Raw genomic sequence first — 20,469 nt, 5'->3', positions numbered from 1 at the left:
AACGGTTCAATATCGATACGAATATCGTTGCACCCCTAATAGTATATATATATATATATATATATATATATATATATATATATCTATATATACACATTGTGGGAAGTAAGAAGAACAAATAATTTCTCACTGTGGGGTCAACTTGGTAAACTGGGCATCAGTTAAAATGGGCCATCTTAGGTTTGAGTATCTCTTAAAAATTAACAGCCCATGACTCAGTACTCAGCATTCAGCATTTGATTTTACTGATCCAGATTGACACTGGTCAGCCTCACAGCAAGAAGATCTTTCTGTGTGGAATTTCTATGTTCTCCCCATGTCTGCATGGGTTGTCTCCAGGCACTCTGGCTTACTTCCACAGTCCAAAGACACCCAAATAGTGGGGTTGGTTATTGGTATTTGGTGAGTGGTAAATAGTAAATTGCTCATAGGTGTGAATGCTGTGCAATAGACTGGCAACCCGTCCAGGGTAACCCCCCCCCCCTCCCCATGCTAGCTGAGATAAGCTCTAGCCTGTCTTTGTGATCATGAATTGGAATAGCGGAAGAAATGGGTGGATGGTGTAGATTGGTCAGGGAGGCGGGCAATATCTCATTCTGGACTGCTCCAGAAAACTTCACGGTGACTTATCCAATCTCATTTGATAAATCAATTGTAGAAGTAATGATTCACACACTTGTCAAGAGGACTGTCTCAGATAAAATGCTGATAATTCTTTTCATGAAAAGCTTTTTTTTTTTCATTAGGGGCGCAAATTGCCTTTATGTGTCCGAATGAATGGCTATAATTTCGGTTAAATTATGTCACCCTCTGAACGCGACTTTAGAGATATTCTTGATGCTTCCTCTCATTAAAAAAGATGTATAATTTATAAATTCTATTATTGCATCCAATTCAATTTAATTTAATTTAAATATGCCAAAAAAAAAAAACAGTCGCCTGAAGACAGGTTATATTGAAAGGTAAGACCTTGCAATATACAGAGACCCCCAACAATCAGACGACCCTCTACAAGCTGTTAGGTTTTCCACGCTCCCTTCTAAGTGCATTTGTATATGTTTATGCGTGTTTATGTCCCCCCCCCGACACACACACACACACACAACACCACAACACACACACACACACACACACACACACACACACACACCACACACACACACACAATTAATAAAAAAGGTTTATTTCACCTCATAGTGATCATGGTGGATTTCATTCTTCTTACTTTATCACTTACAAGACTACAGATTTGTGAAAATCCAATCAGGCTTTAGACCAGTATGCCACCGCTTATACAGGCACCGTGTTGTTATTGTTTTGTTCTTTCTTGTGCTTGTTTTGCACTGACACCCTTCAGAAGTACTCATGTATGAAAATGCAATACATTATAACTTACCCTTCTCCTGTTGGAGATGCTCCCCGCTGCTGTAACAATGCAGCATATGAAATACATGAGATAAATAAAAACATGCAGAAGCCTGATAAACAATCCCCATAAACATTCACACATAATATTACGCTTATTTAAAAACACTGTTATTTTGTGGGAATCCCCCCCCCCCTTGACTTATTAAAAGGTTGTTTATTGCGCTTAGAGACTTTCGAAACATTTTTTTTCCTGTGAATGTAAAGCAGTACCTCTAGAGCAGCGTGTTGAACTTAGCTCAGCTCACCTCTGTAGCACTAAGAATTTCTGATACAAGCTGTCCTTGTAAATGAGGAGAGAAATAAGTTAACTGGCAACCCTGCATCAGAAGTAAGATTTTCTTCCATCTCATTTTCTTTATTCTTCTAAAACCAGTTATATGCTGTGTGTCTAGGAAATGTTCGCATAATATAGTAGTAGTTACAGTTTTACCTTCTAAACCCTGTGCAGTCCATATGGTGTAGCTCCTGCTCCCACTAGAGGAAGCAAAAATGTAAAAACGAAAGCTAAGGTGGCTCCATCCTGGCCATGAACAGTGTTGCAACAGCTCTGAAAAAGTCAATGTCTCATGACTAAATTACCACTAAGTTATAAACAGACAAATAACCAGTGATAGGATGAGCATTAAATGGAAATAATCTCACCTAGACTAATGATTTTTGGTCTGCTTTGGTCGATGTATTGCAGTTGTCACACCATATTTAGCCAAGCTGGGATGAACCACCTGTTCCCTAGTTTCCTTTCCTGTCCCAGTGTAAAAATTTTGTTATGGACATATAGGCCAATGGCATCAGTGATTTCTCCAGAGGCTTCATGTAAAAAAGATGTAGATGTTCTTACCTAGTGCTTTTTCTAACTGCATTCACACTCCAATGGTGCATCGGAAGCAACTTGGGGTTAGCACCTTGCAAGGATACTTGACATGCAGACTGGAGGAGCCAGGGATTGATGTTTCCCCATGTCCCACCACTCTTCAGGAGCAGTTTGCTCTATTTCCTCGATGTTGCTGACAAACATTCCTATCAACTTTGGTTTTATGGAATCAACACACAACAACAAAATAACCCGTTATTATATGGAGACTGAGCGTTACATTCTAGTCTGCTGTTTGAGGTTTTGTTTTGAATTTTAACCACTTGTCTAATTCAGGTTTGAGGGTGGGGGTTGGAGCCTATCTCAACTGTCATAAGGTGAAAGGTGGGGTACGCCGTGGATAGGCTGGCAGTCCATCATAAGCTAACAGAGAGACAGACAACCATTCACACCTACAGTGTGGCCAAATAAGTAGTAGTAATGGACTGGTTCTTATATAAGCACGGTATACCGATGCCTCATTCGCCCATTCATTAGCACTTTTTTCTATGATGAAGTGGTCTTCTATCTAATTTGAACACATTCAGAAGTCAATGAATGCATCAAAGAACAACGGGTTCAGTATCTTGCTCAAGAATATTTTGTGCAGACGTACAAGCAAGGCATCAAACCACCAACCTTCCAATAATGGATGACCTACTCAACCTGCTCTTGAGCAGGAGTTGGACAGTGGTTAGCAACCACTTAGCTGAACATAAATGTCAGCAGTGCTAACCACTGGCCAGCATCCACACTATTTCTGGTTTTCAGTCATTATTTCCACTTTGCTTTGAAATACTCACCAATTGTCCCGTGCTTCTCGTGTTTAATGTTTTTGTGACCCATCCTATTTAGTTTCACTCACCATTCTCCTCTCTGTACTGCTCTGTTACACTTCGTGTTCGTAACTTTGTTTCTCACAGTTCTCCATGCATTTCCGATGCCATGTGCTCAGGCTCACTCTGCCAGAGTCTTGTGATTTTAATAACTTCGCCTAAACATTGACTGCTTTCCTTCTACCAACGCATGACTTAAATAACATTCTTTGATTTTTTTTTTTTTTTACTCTTGAGTCATGAATTTCTGTTAGAAACTGCAGCTAGAAACTCACTTCAGAATTACACTTTAATAAACCTGTAGATTTTTGGCATTGAGGGGTTTTGAAAAATCAAAAGGCAGTATTGCACACAGGCTGACAGAGGCTCAGCTGGCTGACTTGTGTTTGAATCATGATTTGAAAATTTCCATGGGCCCACTCAACTCCATTTAAAGGAGTATTCAGCATGAATTGCAGACCTAACTGACATTAAATGTTACCTAACATGTAGCTTTATTTTCGAGACTTGGAAACTATAAACCTTCTTTGCTGGACAGTCATGCATGTAAGTTCTGGGTCTCAATTAAACTGAAATGCATAATTAGGTTTTCTAACACCGAGTACAGTTTTTTCACTAGGCAAGGCAAGGCAAATTTATTTGTATAGCACAATTCAACAACAAGGTGATTCAAAGTGCTTTACAGAGACATTAGAAAAAAAACAAATAAAAAGCATGATTTAAAATTGATTAAACAAGCAAACAAACAAACTAACTAAACACACACATTTCACACCTGTTCGCGCGATCTGAACCCTTATCGTAAGGGACTACCAGTCTTCTGTGGTAGCTTTTAAGTGTTCTTTGTGGTAAGTAGCCTTAGAGAAGTTTAATCACAATAAGCAGGCAGTGGAATTTTTTTCCACCTTCGCCCGCTTGCGTTTTCATATTTCATTATTTCAATAGCAGCAGTAACTGAAGCCACCTTGAAATTTTCACAACTACAGAATCGATGAAGCTTTGATTGTGTGCTCGCTCTGGTAGACAACAAAAAAATAGTCTGATGACCTTTAGAGGAATGGCTATGGTGGATAATCTCCTTCAGTCTCCATAACTCACACACACCACCACACAGCAGAAAACAGCGAATGATTCAAACTTTTGTTTGCTCAGATAAGGCCTGCGATTTCGATATTAGATCAGTTCATCTTTCAGATCACTGACCTGTTATGAGATATCTAAAGATCTTCATTTCACTTCTTGGCTGCTTATTTGGGGGCCAAGGGGGCAAGCAAACAAGCCTTTTATTGAGATAAACCATCAAGACAGTAAGAGATCCACAGGGAAGTGGAAATAGCCAACCCAGACACATGTAGGTCCCTCTGTGTATGTGTGTGCGCGCGCACGCTAGAAACTGTTGTAAAGCCAGGCATAGTTTGTCTCTTTTCCTCTTTTCTCACATAACACGATGAAGCACACAATAAGAGAAGGACACCTCTGACTGAATGAAAGTGAAAAACCTTCTGAGGCTGTGTTGTGATTCTTCTTTGGAAACCTGTCACTGGGATCTATCAGTGCTGAAGTAATATATGAATGTCATGAATGAAGAGATACATCATAAAATTTAATATGAGGGAATATTTGTGTTTCCTCTAAGAAATTCAGTTGGTTAAACAACTCCATAATTAAAGGGACATCTCACTTCCAAATGTGGTAGTTGCCCAGCTTTGCTGATACAGGCTATAGAACTGTTTTGTGGCGTTTGTGGCGAGGCATGGTCTGTGGTGCCGCTGCAGGGGAGATGGACTCACCTGCACAGCATCTACAATCACGTCTCGCCACCATAACAACCTGTGCTGTCGTGTTGTTGGTGTGTGGCTGGCAGTTGGGAAGCTTACAGGAAAGTATTTGTAAAACAAACATTACTTAAGAATAAAGTATGCTGAAAGTATAAAAATGTTGGACCGGTCCGCCCTAAGGACCAAGGACCCAGCAGGCCAGGGAAGGAGCTGGGCCAAATGGTGGCATAGCTGGTGGCAGCGCAGGACCACGCCCTGCCACATTATATCAAAAGTGAATGAAAACAACACCATAATATGTATATGTATATATATATATATATATACTATATATATATATATATATATTAGGGGTGCAACGATATTCGTATCGATATTGAACCGTTCGATACAGTGCTTTCGGTTCGGTACGCATATGTATCGAACAATACAAAATTTGACTACTCCGCCTAGGCTGCACTGTCGAGCGCAGATCCACTGAGCGTTGCAACACAGACAGCATTGCCAGAAGGAAGAGCGCAGGGCAAGCTAGCGAGACAGAAGTTAAGCTCTCCTTGCAACATGGCAAATTGAACCTCCCCCACCCTCATTCAGATCTTGCGTTTGGAATTATTTTGGTTTTCATGTGACGTATGACCCTGAAGGTAAGCGCGTCATGGACTAAAGTAAAACAGTATGTTGGGTGTGCCACGCAATGCTCAATTACATGGGTGGGAACTAGTGTGTTAGCGCAGTTAGCTCGTTAACGTGTTGGCCGTCTAGCCCCACGCACGGGGCGATCAGGGGTAGCTCGTTAACGGAGATTTGCCGTGTTGTGGCGTTAACGTCATTTCAACGAGATTAACGCTGACAGCACTAGTGGGAACACAACGAATATGACTGCACATTACGCCGACATCATCCTAGTGCAAAGACAAGTGGAAGCAGAAAAAAACAACAAGCATGCATGCTACAAACTTTACCCGAGTCATTTAGACAGCCGTTAGCACATGATTCTCCTTATGGGGACCTGATATGTTTAATATTGTGGCGAGCTCAGACAAGGAGGAGACGGAGGTGTCGTTTGGTCTTGCTTCCCGTGAGCTAGCCAGGGAGCACAGTCGTTTATTGACATCTGACGAAGAACACTGCCGCTAGCTAACTGCTCAGCGCGGCAACCGCACAGCAAAAAACAACAACACACAGGGCGCCCTCTGACCCCGGAAGGACACACCGTCGCAGCGAGAGGGCGTCACCCGTCACTATGGCAACATAAACAAAACATAACTGTACAAACAGAACCCCGAACAGCCCTGACCCGCTACATAGCCCCCACCTAAGGGGTCAGTCGTCCCCGACGACCCCATTACCCCACACAAAGTCCTGCAAATGTCCAGGTGCCTTCTTTTGGCGCACCGGCCGGTCACAACCGGCGGGGGGAAAGTCACTCGGGTCAGAACATGGGGTGCCACCATCATCCCACTTCTGACACCAATGTGGCGAGCTCAGACAAGGAGGAGACGGAGGTGTCGTTTGGTCTTGCTTCCCGTGAGCTAGCCAGGGAGCACAGCCGTTTATTGACATCTGCAGAAGAACACTGCCGCTAGCTACTGCTCAGCGCGGCAACCGCACAGCAACAACAACAACAACACACAGGGCGCCCTATGACCCCAGAAGGACACAACCGTCGCAGCGAGCGGGCGTCACCCGTCACTATGGCAACATAAACAAAACATAACTGTACAAACAGAACCCCGAACAGCCCTGTCCCGCTACATAGCCCCCACCTAAGGGGTCAGTCGTCCCCGACGAACCCCATTACCCCAACAAAGTCCTGCAAATGTCCAGGTGCCTTCTTTTTGGCGCACCGGCCGGTCACGACCGGCGGGGGGAAAGTCACTCGGGTCAGAACATGGGGTGCCACCATCATCCCACTTCTGACACCAATGTGGCGAGCTCAGACAAGGAGGAGACGGAGGTGTCGTTTGGTCTTGCTTCCCGTGAGCTAGCCAGGGAGCACAGCCGTTTATTGACATCTGCAGAAGAACACTGCGCTAGCTAACTGCTCAGCGCGGCAACCGCACAGCAACACAACAACACACAGGGCGCCCTCTGACCCCGGAAGGACACACCGTCGCAGCGAGAGGTGTCCACCCGTCACTATGGCAACATAAACAAAACATAACTGTACAAACAGAACCCCGAACAGCCCTGACCTGCTACAATATGCTGCTGAGAATATAGCCCAGAAGAAGTGTATAGTATTGCTTTTATTTTGGAAAGAGCCATTTCTCTGTAATAAACTCTCTTTTCCAAAGATGAGTGATTCCTCAATCAGATACAGGGCTTGCAAAATCGCTAGCCCAACGTCCCGGGGCTAGCGATTTTTCCAGTCGGGCTACCAAAATCTATCTCTGCCCTGCCCGTCGGGCTATTGTAGAAGTAAATATATGTCAATGCTTTTCTCATTCTTTCGGAAATGTAGCTGGGTAATTATGTCATTGGCATCGGTGAGCCACTGTCAATATGTGACATATTGAAATCGCGTTTGAATTTGCGCTTGTTTTTTGCTTTCACTTTGCAATCGCGCGAATTGTGTATAGAGAGCGACAGTACTGATTGGTGAGAGATGTCAGAGGAATTGGTGCACAAATTATCATCACTCACAGATCAGTACTGTCGCTCTCTATACACAGTTCGCACGATTGCAAAGTGAAAGCAAAAAAAACAAGCGCAAATTCAAACGCGATTTCAATATGTCACATATTGACAGTGGCTCACCGATGCCAATGACATAATTACCCAGCTACATTTCTGAAAGAATGCAAAAGCATTGACATATATTTTTCCTTCCTACAATAGCCCGACGGGCAGGGAAGAGATAGATTTTGGTAGCCCAACTGAAAAAATCGCTAGCCCCAGGACGTCGGGCTAGCGATATTGCGAGCCCTGTATCTGATTGAGGAATCACTCATCTTTGGAAAAGAGAGTTTATTACAGAGAAATGTCTCTTTCCAAAGTAAAAGCTATACTATCCGCTTCTTCTGGGCTATATTCTCAGCAGCATAAGGAGAATCATGTGCTAACAGCTGTCTAAATGACTCGGCTAAAGTTAGTAGCATGCTTGTTGTTTTTGTCTTTGCACTAGGATGATGTCGGCGTAAATGTGCAGTCATATTCGTTGTGTTCCCACTAGTGCTTTCAGGTTGATCTCGTTGAAATGACCTTAACGCCACAACACGGCAAATCTCCGTTAACGAGCTACCGCCGATCGCCCCGTGCATGGGGCTAGACGGCCAACACGTTAACGAGCTAACTGCGCTAACACACTAGTTCCCACCCATGTAATTGAGCATTGCATGGCACATCCAACATACTGTTTTACTTTAGTCCATGACTGCGCTTACCTTCAGGGTCATACGTCACATGAAAACCAAAATAATTCCAAACGCCAGATCTGAATGTTGCAAGGAGAGCTTAACTTCTGTCTTGCTAGCTTGCCCTGCGCTCTTCCTTCTGGCAATGCTGTCTGTGTTGAGCGCTCAGTGGATCTGCGCTCGACAGTGCAGCCTAGGCGGAGTGTCGAACGCAGAGTACCACTGCGCGCTCAACCACAGACAGCATCGTCAGAAGGAAAGCTGATAAAATAAATTACAAATGTTGAGTTTAACATATATATATATATATATATATATATACACATTGTGGGAAGTAAAGAAGAACAAATAATTTCTCACTGTGGGGTCAACTTGGTAAAACTGGGCCATCAGTTATAAAATGCGGCCCTCTTAGGTTTGAGTATCTCTTTTAAAAATTACAAGCCAATGACTTCAGTACTCAGCATCAGCATTTGATTTTACTGATCCAAGATTGACACCTGGTCAGCCTCACAGCAGAAGATCTTTCTGTGTGGACACCTTTCTATGTTCTCCCCATGTCTGCATGGGTTGTCTCCAGGCACTCTGGCTTACTTCCACAGTCCAAAGACACCCAAATAGTGGGGTTAGGTTAATTGGTATTTGGTGAGTGGTAAATTAGTAAATTGCTCATAGGTGTGAATGCTGTGCAATAGACTGGCAACCCGTCCAGGGTAACCCCCCCCCCCCTCCCCATGCTAGCTGAGATAAGCTCTAGCCTGTCTTTGTGATCATGAATTGGATAAGCGGAAGAAAATGGGTGGATGGTGTAAGATTGGTCAGGGAGGCGGGCCAATATCTCATTCTGAGACTGCTCCAGAAAACTTCACGGTGACTTATCCAATCTCATTTGATAAATCAATATGTAGAAGTAATGATTCACAACACTTGTCAAGATGGACTGTCTCAGATAAAATGCTGATAAATGCTTTTTCATGAAAAAGCTTTTTTTTTTTCATTAGGGGCGCAAATTGCCTTTATGTGTCCGATGAAATGGCTATAATTTCGGTTAAATTATGTCACCCTCTGAACTGAGCTTTAGAAGATATTCTGATGCTTCCTCTCATTAAAAAAAAGATGTATAATATTTATAAATTCTATTATTGCATCCAATTCAATTTAATTTAATTTAAATATTGCCAAAAAACAAAAACAGTCGCCTGAAGACAGGTTATATTGAAAGGTAAAGACCTTGCAATAATACAGAGAAACCCCAACAATCAGACGACCCTCTACAAGCTGTTAGGTTTTCCACGCTCCCTTCTAAGTGCATTTGTATATGTTTATGCGTGTTTATGTCCCCCCCCCCGACACACACACACAGACACACACACACACACACACACACACACACACACACACACAGACACACACACACACACACAATTTAATAAAAAAAGGTTTTATTTCACCTCATAGTGATCATGGTGGATTTCATTCTTCTTACTTTATCACTTACAAGCTACAGATTTGTGAAAAATCCAAATCAGGCTTTAGACCAGTATGCCACAGCTTATACAGGCACAGTGTTGTTATTGTTTTGTTCTTTCTGTGCTTGTTATTGCACTGACACCCTTCAGAAGTACTCATGTAATGAAAATGCAATACATTATAACTTACCCTTCTCCTGTTGGAGATGCTCCCCGCTGCTGTAACAATGCAGCATATGAAATACATGAGGAATAAATAAAAACATGCAGAAGCCTGATAAACAATCCCCATAAACATTCACACAATAATATTACGCTTATTTAAAAACACTGTTATTTTGTGGGAATCTCCCCCCCCCTTGACTTATTAAAGAAGGTTGTTTATTGCGCTTAGAGACTTTCGAAACATTTTTTTTTTCCTGTGAATGTAAAGCAGTACCTCTAGAGCAGCGTGTTGAACTTAGCTCAGCTCACCTCTGTGAGCACTAAGAATTTCTGATACAAGCTGTCCTTGTAAATGAGGAGAGAAATGAAGTTAACTGGCAACCCTGCATCAGAAGTAAGATTTTCTTCCATCTCATTTTCTTTATTCTTCTAAAACCAAGTTATATGCTGTGTGTCTAGGAAATGTTCGCATAATAATAGTAGTAGTACAGTTTTACCTTCTAAACCCTGTGCAGTCCATATGAGTGTAGCCCATGCTCCCACTAGAGGAAGCAAAAATGTAAAAAGGAAGCTAAGGTGGCTCCATCCTGGCCATGAACAGTGTTTGCAACAGCTCTGAAAAAGTCAGTGTCTCATGACTAAATTACCACTAAGTTATAAACAGACAAAATAACCAGTGATAGGATGAAGCATTAAATGGAAATAATCTCACCTAGACTAAATGATTTTTGGTCTGCTTTGGTCGATGTATTGCAGTTGTCACACCATATTTAGCCAAGCTGGTGATGAACCACCTGTTCCCTAGTTTCCTTTCCTGTCCCAGTGTAAAAATGTTGTTATGGACATATAGGCCAATGGCATCAGTGATTTCTCCAGAGGCTTCATGTAAAAAAGATGTAAGATGTTTCTACCTAGTGCTTTTTCTAACTGCATTCACACTCCAATGGATGCATCGGAGAGCAACTTGGGGTTAGCACCTTGCACAAGGATACTTGACATGCAGACTGGAGGAGCCAGGGATTGATGTTTCTACCCATGTCCCACCACCTCTTCAGAGAGCAGTTTGCTCTATTTCCTCGATGTTGCTGACAAACATTCCTATCAACTTTGGTTTTATGAGAATCAACAACAACAACAAAATAACCCGTTATTATATGAGAGACTGAGCGTTACATTCTAGTCTGCTGTTTGAGGTTTTGTTTTGAATTTTAACCACTTGTCTAATTCAGGTTTGAGGGTGGGGGGTTGGAGCCTATCTCAACTGTCATAAGGTGAAAGGTGGGGTACGCCGTGGATAGGCTGGCAGTCCATCATAAGGCTAACAGAGAGAGACAGACAACCATTCCCACCTACAGTGTGGCCAAATTAAGTAGTAAATGGACTGGTTCTTATATAAAGCACGTTATACAGCATGCCTCATTCGCCCATTCATATAAGCACTTTTTTTCTATGATGAAGTGGTCTTCTATCTAACGTTTGAACACATTCAGAAGTCAATGAATGCATCAGAGAACAACGTGGGGTTCAGTATCTTGCTCAAGAATATTTTGGAATGCAGACTGTACAAGCAAGGCATCAAACCACCAACCTTCCAATTAATGGATGACCTACTCAACCTGCTCTTGAGCAGGAGGTTGGACAGTGGTTAGAATCAACCACTTAGCTGAATATAAATGTCAGCAGTGCTAACCACTGGACCAGCATCCCACACTATTTCTGGTTTTCAGTCATTATTTCCACTTTGCTTTGAAATACTCACCAATTGTCCCGTGCTTCTCGTGTTTAATGTTTTTGTGACCCATCCTATTTAGTTTCACTCACCATTCTCCTCTCTGTACTGCTCTGTTACACTTCGTGTTCGTAACTTTGTTTCTCACAGTTCTCATGCATTTCCGATGCCATGTGCTCAGGCTCACTCTGCCAGAGTCTTGTGATTTTAATAACTTCGCCTAAACATTGACTGCTTTCCTTCTACCAACGCATGACTTAAATAACATTCTTTGATTTTTATTTATTTTTTTACTCTTGAGTCATGAATTTCTGTTAGAAACTGCAGCTAGAAACTCACTTCAGAATTACACTTTAATAAACCTGTAGAATTTTTGGCATTGAGGGTTTTGAAAAATTCAAAAGGCAGTATTGCACACAGGCTGACAGAGGCTCAGCTGGCTGACTTGTATTTGAATCATGATTTGAAAAATTTCCATGGGCCCACTCAACTCCATTTAAAGGAGTATTCAGCATGAATTGCAGACCTAACTGACATTAAATGTTACCTAACATGTAACATTTATTTTCGAGACTTGGAAACTATAAACCTTCTTTGCTGGACAGTCATGCATGTAAGTTCTGGGTCTCAATTAAACTGAAATGCATAATTAGGTTTTCTAACACCAGTACAGTATTTTCACTAGGCAAGGCAAGGCAAGGCAAATTTATTTGTATAGCACAATTCAACAACAAGGTGATTCAAAGTGCTTTACAGAGACATTAGAAACAAAAACAAATAAAAAGCATGATTTAAAATTGATTAAAACAAGCAAACAAACAAACTAACTAAACACACACATTTCACACCTGTTCGCGCGATCTGAACCCTTATCGTAAGGGGAGCTACCAGTCCTTCTGTGGACGAGCTACTTTCTATTTTAAATTCCCTGAATTTAAAATACTCTCTAGACCCAGTCTAGACCCAGTTGGGGAGCTACCCAGAGCTCTAATCCCACACCTGTTCGCGCGATCTGAACCCTTATCGTAAGGGGAGCTACCAGTCCTTCTGTGGACGAGCTACTTTCTATTTTAGATTCCCCGAATTTAAAATACTCTCTAGACCCAGTCTAGACCCAGCTGGGGAGCTACCCAGAGCTCTAATCCCACTTAACAAACAAACAAACAAACAAAACAGTATATAAAATCAAAACAGATAAAATCAGAACAGTAGATAAAATCAGTAGTTAATGTAAGTTTTGAAATTTAAGCTTAACTAATTAACAAACAAACAAAACAGTATATAAAATCAAAACAGATAAAATCAGAAATAGATAAGATCAGTAGTTAGTGTAAGTTTTGAAATTTAAGCTTAAAAGTGTGGATTTGGTGCTTTATTCAAATGCAGCTGAGAATAGGTGAGTCTTCAACCTGGATTTAAATAAACTGAGTGTTTCAGCTGATCTGAGGCTTTCTGGGAGTTTGTTCCAGATATAAGGAGCATAAAAGCTGAATGCAGCTTCTCCGTGTCTGGTTCTGACTCTGGGAACTGATAAAAGACCGGATCCAGATGACCTGAGGGATCTGGAAGGTTATCTATTGAAGAATGTTAAAATCCATACAAAACTCAATAAGCTCCATCAAAGCGACAGATGTAGTTGAATCTCATTAAATAGCAAACATCTAGACTTGTCCAAAATATTGCACATAGATTATTTTTTGCTGCCTGACTGAATATTAATTCAGAAGTTCAGATGATGGTGTGAAAAAGTTTAAGTGAAAAAAAAAATCAAATTAGGCCATGAATGCTTTATAAACATAGTATTTCCCTTCAGTAAATCTGAACTGGTCTGCACGAAACAAATAATGCATGTGTCGTATCATGTTAGCGGTCACATCTAAATCTGACTAAATTTGTAGGTCAGCGTGACCTCCCTGACTAGCCATTTATGAGGTTCGATTTTATTCAGTTTGTTATTTTGAGTGACTAAATAAATAAATAATGAATGTCACACAACCTTATCCTTTGACAAAAGTTCTTTGTTTTCCCACTCGCTAAAAGGCATGGTAATTTCCATTTCTGAAGTATGAATCGATGTCATTACATGTACATGCTTACAAAAGTGCCTTGTATCATTATCTGCCACTGGCTCTTCGTCCCTACTTTACTTGCTATGATAATGATTATTATCTGAAATGAGTCTTTTCTGTTCATTTATATCTTGTTTTATTGTTATTTGGTGCTCCAGAATAGAAAACAAGTTTGCTAAATAAACAACACAAAACACCATAAAAGCAAAGTTCAAGTACACAAACCCGCTTGCTTGTTTGTAATATGAACAAGGTTATCACTGTGCTACACTGGAAAGTTCTGGATGTCTCCCTGCAGGGACTTCACTTTACCCTTACAGGGAAACCACAAATTTTCAGGGAACAGTGGGGGAGGCTTTTTTTGTCAACCTCAATCAGCGCCAGCTTTCCAGAGGAGATAAGGCAGGGCAAAATGTTGCATCCTACAAACAGGCAGAGGAAGTGAGAGAATCTCTGTATGAACAGATCCACAGACTGTTGAAATTCCAGCACAGTTGCAAATTGCAAATACTCTTCTGTTAGAATGAAGAGGATTTCCTTTCCCCCAAAGTGGTACTTCAGGTACAGAGTTTGGCTTAATGCTGCACATATCACAACAAGCAAGTGAACAGAGCAATTTTAGAGTCTTATTTAGCAAAAACAATAGAGCTGGTGTGACAGAAGAGGATGATAGGGATAGTGTGAGATGGAGGCAGATCAACCGCTCTGGAGAGATCCTAAAAGGAGCAGCTGAAAGAAAGTCTCCCTCCAATTCATGTTAATGTCTGTTTCATTTACTGTGATGATAATTTTGGTTAAAATTGTTTAAGACTGAGACAAAGATAAACTCACTGATGAGAATGTATTCATGTTAAGTTACTGTACAGATGATGCTTCAGGATGCATGATTTAATATCAGTGGTTCATATCAGTTATCATTAGGTTGCATACTATGAACAGAACTCAGATGTCATCTAATCATGTTACTAACAAAAGATGAACCAAAACCCAAATGAGTGAATAAATAACTCAAATATAAAATATTTGACCTGAGTTGTGGAAACAGCCGGTCTATCGTGTGGATGTCACACTTTGCTTCTTCACCTGCGTGCTTAAGTTGCAGTACCAGCAGGGGGCGATCATTTATTTAAAGCCAACAAGTCACTACTTACCAAGGTGTGGGCTATTCTACAAAGGGCTATTCTAAAGAATGAAGTACTTTCAAGGGTCCTTCTATGCCAGGTAAGATTAAGCTAGATGGTTGATATGTATTTACATATAAATGTATTAGTAATGTTTCCTTAAAGGTTTGCCCATGACTGTTTTCATGTTGGCTTTAAATAAATTATTGCCGTCTTCTGTTACTGCAAGGTATTGCAACTTAAGCATGTCTGTAAGTTCTCAGTCATCCAGGTCATGGTAGTCTAAGGAGCTTATGGTTGATGTTTCTTGAAGTAGTTCTCACCTTATATCCGAGAAGCTTCATCAAGTCAAAAGCCAAATGATGGAGAGACACAGGTAGGAATTAAAGTTTGTTTTAGAACTGAAGAATCAGAGGTGAAATGCCTTCAAGAAATTTAAAGAAGTCAATTTGCTTTCTTTCCAAGCTCCTTAGGTAAGTTAAGCATGCGTATCCATATCACGTCTGGAGAGGCAAAGCGTGACATCCACATGATAGCCCAGCGGGTCTATTACATCCTTTTCCGTGATACTGGGTTGGGGTACAACTGCAAATACTCCTGTGCTGCGTCCCAGGTGAAGCAGAATGAATTTAATGTCTTTAAGGTATTGTTTTTAGCATAGCCTAGTTTGGGCTCTGCATAGACACCTCAAAAATGTAACCTATTTCCAGTACATGTGTGCTGGTGATGTTCAGGGCAGAACAGTCCAACCTCGGACCGTGAATATACCAAATCCATCTGCGATGTTTCCGCTTTTATGAGCCACACAGTCATGTCTGATCTTTTTCTTTTTCCATGTCAGGGTGGAGCTGTATCATAAACAGGGGTTCTCTGTGAATAGCTGACTTGCACCATGTCAGTTCCGCTGAATAAAAATAAAGCGTTAGATAATCGATTATAGAAAGAACTTAATTTTGCAGTGAGTTAAGCAAAAGGAAATGAGAATTTTAGGATTAAAAAAAATGTAGTTTAAAAGACTATTGAAAATCATGATTGTAAGAAAAGGGTTTTGAAGCAAAATGAACTGAATCATATGAAAAACGCAAGAATTCAAACGCAGGGATTATGTAACTGTGTTCATTTGTTTGCATGTTTTTAAGGAATCTAGCATCCAGTTTTCAAGGTCTTGTGTTCAAATTTTGTGTAATGGTAGATACGAATAACAGCTTGAGCTGCTTTAATTTTGGTGAAAATCAGGTCAAGGTCAAGGTCACACCAAATGTGAAATCAGTGACCCTGATTGTTAGCACGCTGATGTCATCATATCATAATAAAAACAGGTTGAGGTCAGCATGTCATAATGAAACATCAGAAAAAGTTTTAGTACACCCGTTGCTCTTCAGGGTTAGTTACACCGTCTGAGTGCTCTTGTTTGGTATTTGAAGTGTTACGCGGGACATTTTATTGGCACATTTTGAGCAGCTTAGTCCCAGCTGTTTGAGTATTGTTGCTGAATATGTCCATCCCATTATAACCACAGTGTATCCATGGCTGCTTCCATTAGGATAATGCACCTCAAAGCTCAAAAAAAAAATTGCAAACTGGTTTGAATGTAACAGCAAGTCCAGTGTACATAGATGGCTTCCAGAGTCACCAGATCTCAATAGAGCACCTTTGGGATGTAGTGAAATGGGAGCTTTGGATCATGCATGCGTGACAGGCAGGAACTGTGTGATGCTATCATGTTAGCATGAATCAAAATCTCTGAAGAATGTTTCCAGCACCTTGTTGAATCTATGCCAGAAATAACTGAGGCAGTAATGAAGGCAAACTTCTGTCCAACCCAGTAATAGTACACCACCACCACCAGTAGTAAGAACACAATGATACCTGTGGATGATATCCCAAATCTTTAGTCCATCATCCCTGTGGTAGAAGTTTGGCACAGCCTCCAGGCCACGTTCAGCAATGTCATCTGGCATACAGAGGGAGCTGTAGGTCATTGAGGACACTGACCTCTGCAGGATGGTAAACATGCCCTCTCCACCCAATACTACAAACTAGAGAACGGGCAGCTCACGGTTAGAGACAAATTTTGTACATAACACTGAAAATGAGACAATTCTTTAGTGTGCTGGTCATCGCATAAAATGTTAATATTTTTACTGCTTACCTGAGTGAAACTGCCAGTCTCAGATATGAGACGACTTCGAGCTAAGAGGTTGACATGCAGTGAGTAGCGTGTGTGAGGTTTGAGAAGCTGAGGGAAAGAGGAAACGACATTAGCAAGACGATCATTTAATATATTGTTTGTACACTTTTTTTATATAGTGATGAAATTCATAGGTGGTATTAATATGCCATCCGTTATGGACAAATGCTTTCCACACCATTGAAATGAATGGTATAGCAAACGTCAGTTACCTTGTACAGAGGATGCACCATGGGCACGTTGCGCAGCAGTGACACTGCAAAAACCTCAGCCAGCAAGTGCGTGCGCAGAAGGTGAACATTGAGCTGATGCTCATTGAAATCTGCACTTCTTACAAAAATCTTGGCGATCAACCAGTCGTACTCAGAATCAGTAGGAAGAAAGATCGGATTGTCATCTGATGGAGTCTGCTTCAGCTACAGAAGGACAGGGCAGAGTAGTCATTTGATACAGATGATCAAGTATGCTCCTATAATCAATTACTGATCAAGACTGATGAAATTTCAGTTACTGTTCTATGTTTGACAAGTTTATCTTTAAAGTTTGATACTCTGCTGATCCTTTATGGGGAATTTCCACTGAATCCCTTCTAACAGAGCATTTCTTCTGAACAGCTTTACATGATGCTTTTAATTAGTTTTTACTGATGCTATCTCTCTCTGCTCAGTAAATATGTTGCATATGTTGCATCTGTGTGAGTGTATTGTACAGAATGAACTGTGAAGGCTGTTTGTGATTTTGGCGCCATAAAAGAAATCTACGTGTCAGACTCTGCAACCTGGAAATCACTATGGGATGATTTTTTCCACAAGGCTAAAGCTCGGGCAGAAGGAAAAGGAGTGTATTATTAAATTAAAGCTTACTGTCTGAATTACCTGAATAGCAATTGGCATTAGCTTATCATCAGGAGCTTTGTGGAGCAGGACGAGAGGAGCCATCAAAGTACTGCTTCTTCCCATTGATGGTGTTTGCTTTTACTCCATCCAGACGCTTGTAGTCATACAGGAATATGTTCCCTTTCTGTTTGAAAGTTCAGGATATTGTAGAAATCTGAATATAATATTTGTTCATGTAAAAGTGAATTTATTGAAAAGATCTAACTGATACAAGAAAACATTCTTTCTCCTTTTGCACAAGAGACAGTCACCTTCATTTCATCTGCCAGGCTGCACTGGCCATGGGGAAAGACCATGTCATCAGTGACAGGGAAGTTACTGGGCAGGGCTGTACAAAGCTGAATCAACATGGGGTTGACACCATTTAGAAACTGCTAGCCAAAGAAAGCATCCTCTTTCCAGTGTTCATGAACATATTCTGTGAAAAAGAAACATTTAAATTCAATTTCTGACTTCATGTCTTAAATGTTATATCAAATATAAAAAAAAAAGGTAAGACCTTTCCGTAAATGTGTTGATACACATTCTTTACATTTTTAAACACTTATCATTATGTAAAACAGGGCTTCACATTCTTCCAAGATCAGATTAAAAAACAACAACAAATGAACACATACTGTCATTAGTCATTATGCTAGCAGCTTATTCTAGGAATAATTTTAGAGTAACAGCTAAGTACATATTATTGTTCATACAGTACAAGGACTCCATTATGCTATGATGTTAATTACCTGATATGTCAGTCTTTTTGCAGCACAACACTCGATTGATGCTGTCAATATTATCCCACTTCTTCTTACAGTTATCCAGTCCCTTCAGCTCAGTCAGTCTGAAACAGAAGAGCACATTTATTTAACTTGATTGTGATACTTAATATACTTTTGATAAGTAAAGAGAGACACATGTTTGTTTCTTGTGTATTTGTTCTATACTATTAGAACTTCACCCTGTGGAAGCAGTGAAGAAAAACTCTGAATTTTTGGTGAAGGAGAACTGAACCTCCTATGGCAGTGACGATGGGTCTTTTGCCTTCATGGAGTGAGGTATTTTCTCTGCATATGCATCTCAGCTGATGAAACAAAGCAACAGCAGAATAATGAGGATGTTAATTGCAGTAAGACATGATATACTTTTTCTCTGCAACATATGCAATAGTTTAATTTCTTTTAATTAATCCCAGCAGACAAAGAATATGCTGTAATGCTTAATTTTAAGGTTAAATATATTTAAGCTTTAGGCTTAGTATTAGGATATTCAGCTATAACTGGAGAGCATTTGTATTCCATTTTCCAGGAGCTGTAAAGCTAAAATCTGTATAAGCTCAGGTTTCATAAGCTCATGAAACCTGAGAAACGTTTAATCATGAAGATGCATATTTCAGACTTACGGCTCCTCTGACGAAGGATGAAGCCCCTTTCAAGCCCATGAGCCACTTGCGATCACTCTCCCCATCTGTGTCCACCAGCTTAATGAAGACATTGTTAAGAGTAGTGGAATTAAGGCGATCACCAGTGAATACGGTCACTTCATACTGCACCATTTTTCCTCTTGAATGTGGTCAAATCCTGGTGGGAAGAAGTTATGATCCTATAGCACTGATTTGGAAATGTAAACATTTACAATTGTGGCATCACAATGAAAAGGACAATGGAAAAGAAATTTAAGAGATTATGTTGAACTTTTTATTTTTTTTTATTTTTTTACCCATAGTTTCTGACTGAAATCCAGTGAAAAGATCTCTTACCTTTATCAATGACAAGAAGAAGTTCTTCAGAATAATTGCTCTGTATCGCCTCCACAACTTCTCTTTTTATTTATTTAGGCGGGGGGGGGGGAGCTATCCCAGATATCCCCCTGGGTCAACACACCTGAATCAAATGATTAGTTCATTACCAGGCCTCTGGAGAACTTCGAGAAATGTTGAGGAGGTAATTTAGCCATTTAAATCAGCTGTGATGGATCAAGGACACATCTAAAACCTAAAAAGGCTGTAACATTTTAGCAGTTATATAATAATTAATCAGTTGAAAAAAAGAATAGAAACACAAAGTTTATACATATATATACATACATACATAAGCATATGCTACAACAGGAGTTGTTACTTTTGTCCTAAAACTGAGACTACATTTGACATTTGAGCTCACCAAAACTGGACAACTGAAAAAACGTTGACCAGTCTGATGAGTCTTTCTGCTGTGGGTAAACATGAAAGCATGGACCCATCCTGCTTTGAATCAACAATTTCAGCTGCTGGTTGTGTAACAGTATGGGATATATTTATGGAGAGAAATATGCCTCAAAGTCATTGCAAATGCATACGATATGATCCACAAGCATAAACCAAGATTTATAATTTTGTATAGTGATTTGTTTGTGACTTTTGAGGAATCACAAATGCGTGCTCCAATCCACACACAAATACGAAGCAATTTGGCCACACGTAAAACTATTCTACAAATGTGTATGAATGCCAAGCGTCATGTCTGGAGAAAACCAATGACCCTAAGCACACAGCCAAGATAACAAAGGAGTGGCTTCAAAACCACTCTGTTAATGTCCTTGATTGGCCCAGACAGAG

At 40.6% G+C, this 20,469-nt stretch overlaps 1 pseudogene; it reads right to left on the bottom strand.

The window, feature by feature from the left end:
* Positions 1-15,895: 15,895 nt before the first annotated feature.
* Positions 15,896-19,428, bottom strand: LOC120729241 (annotated as a pseudogene).
* Positions 19,429-20,469: the final 1,041 nt, after the last annotated feature.

Source organism: Simochromis diagramma, unplaced genomic scaffold (assembly GCF_900408965.1).
Source record: "Simochromis diagramma unplaced genomic scaffold, fSimDia1.1 OVJJ01000302.1, whole genome shotgun sequence".
NCBI classification, from domain to species: Eukaryota; Metazoa; Chordata; class Actinopteri; order Cichliformes; family Cichlidae; genus Simochromis; species Simochromis diagramma.
Note: the sequence above shows the minus strand (reverse complement) of the source record. Positions and strands in the feature narration are given on the sequence as shown.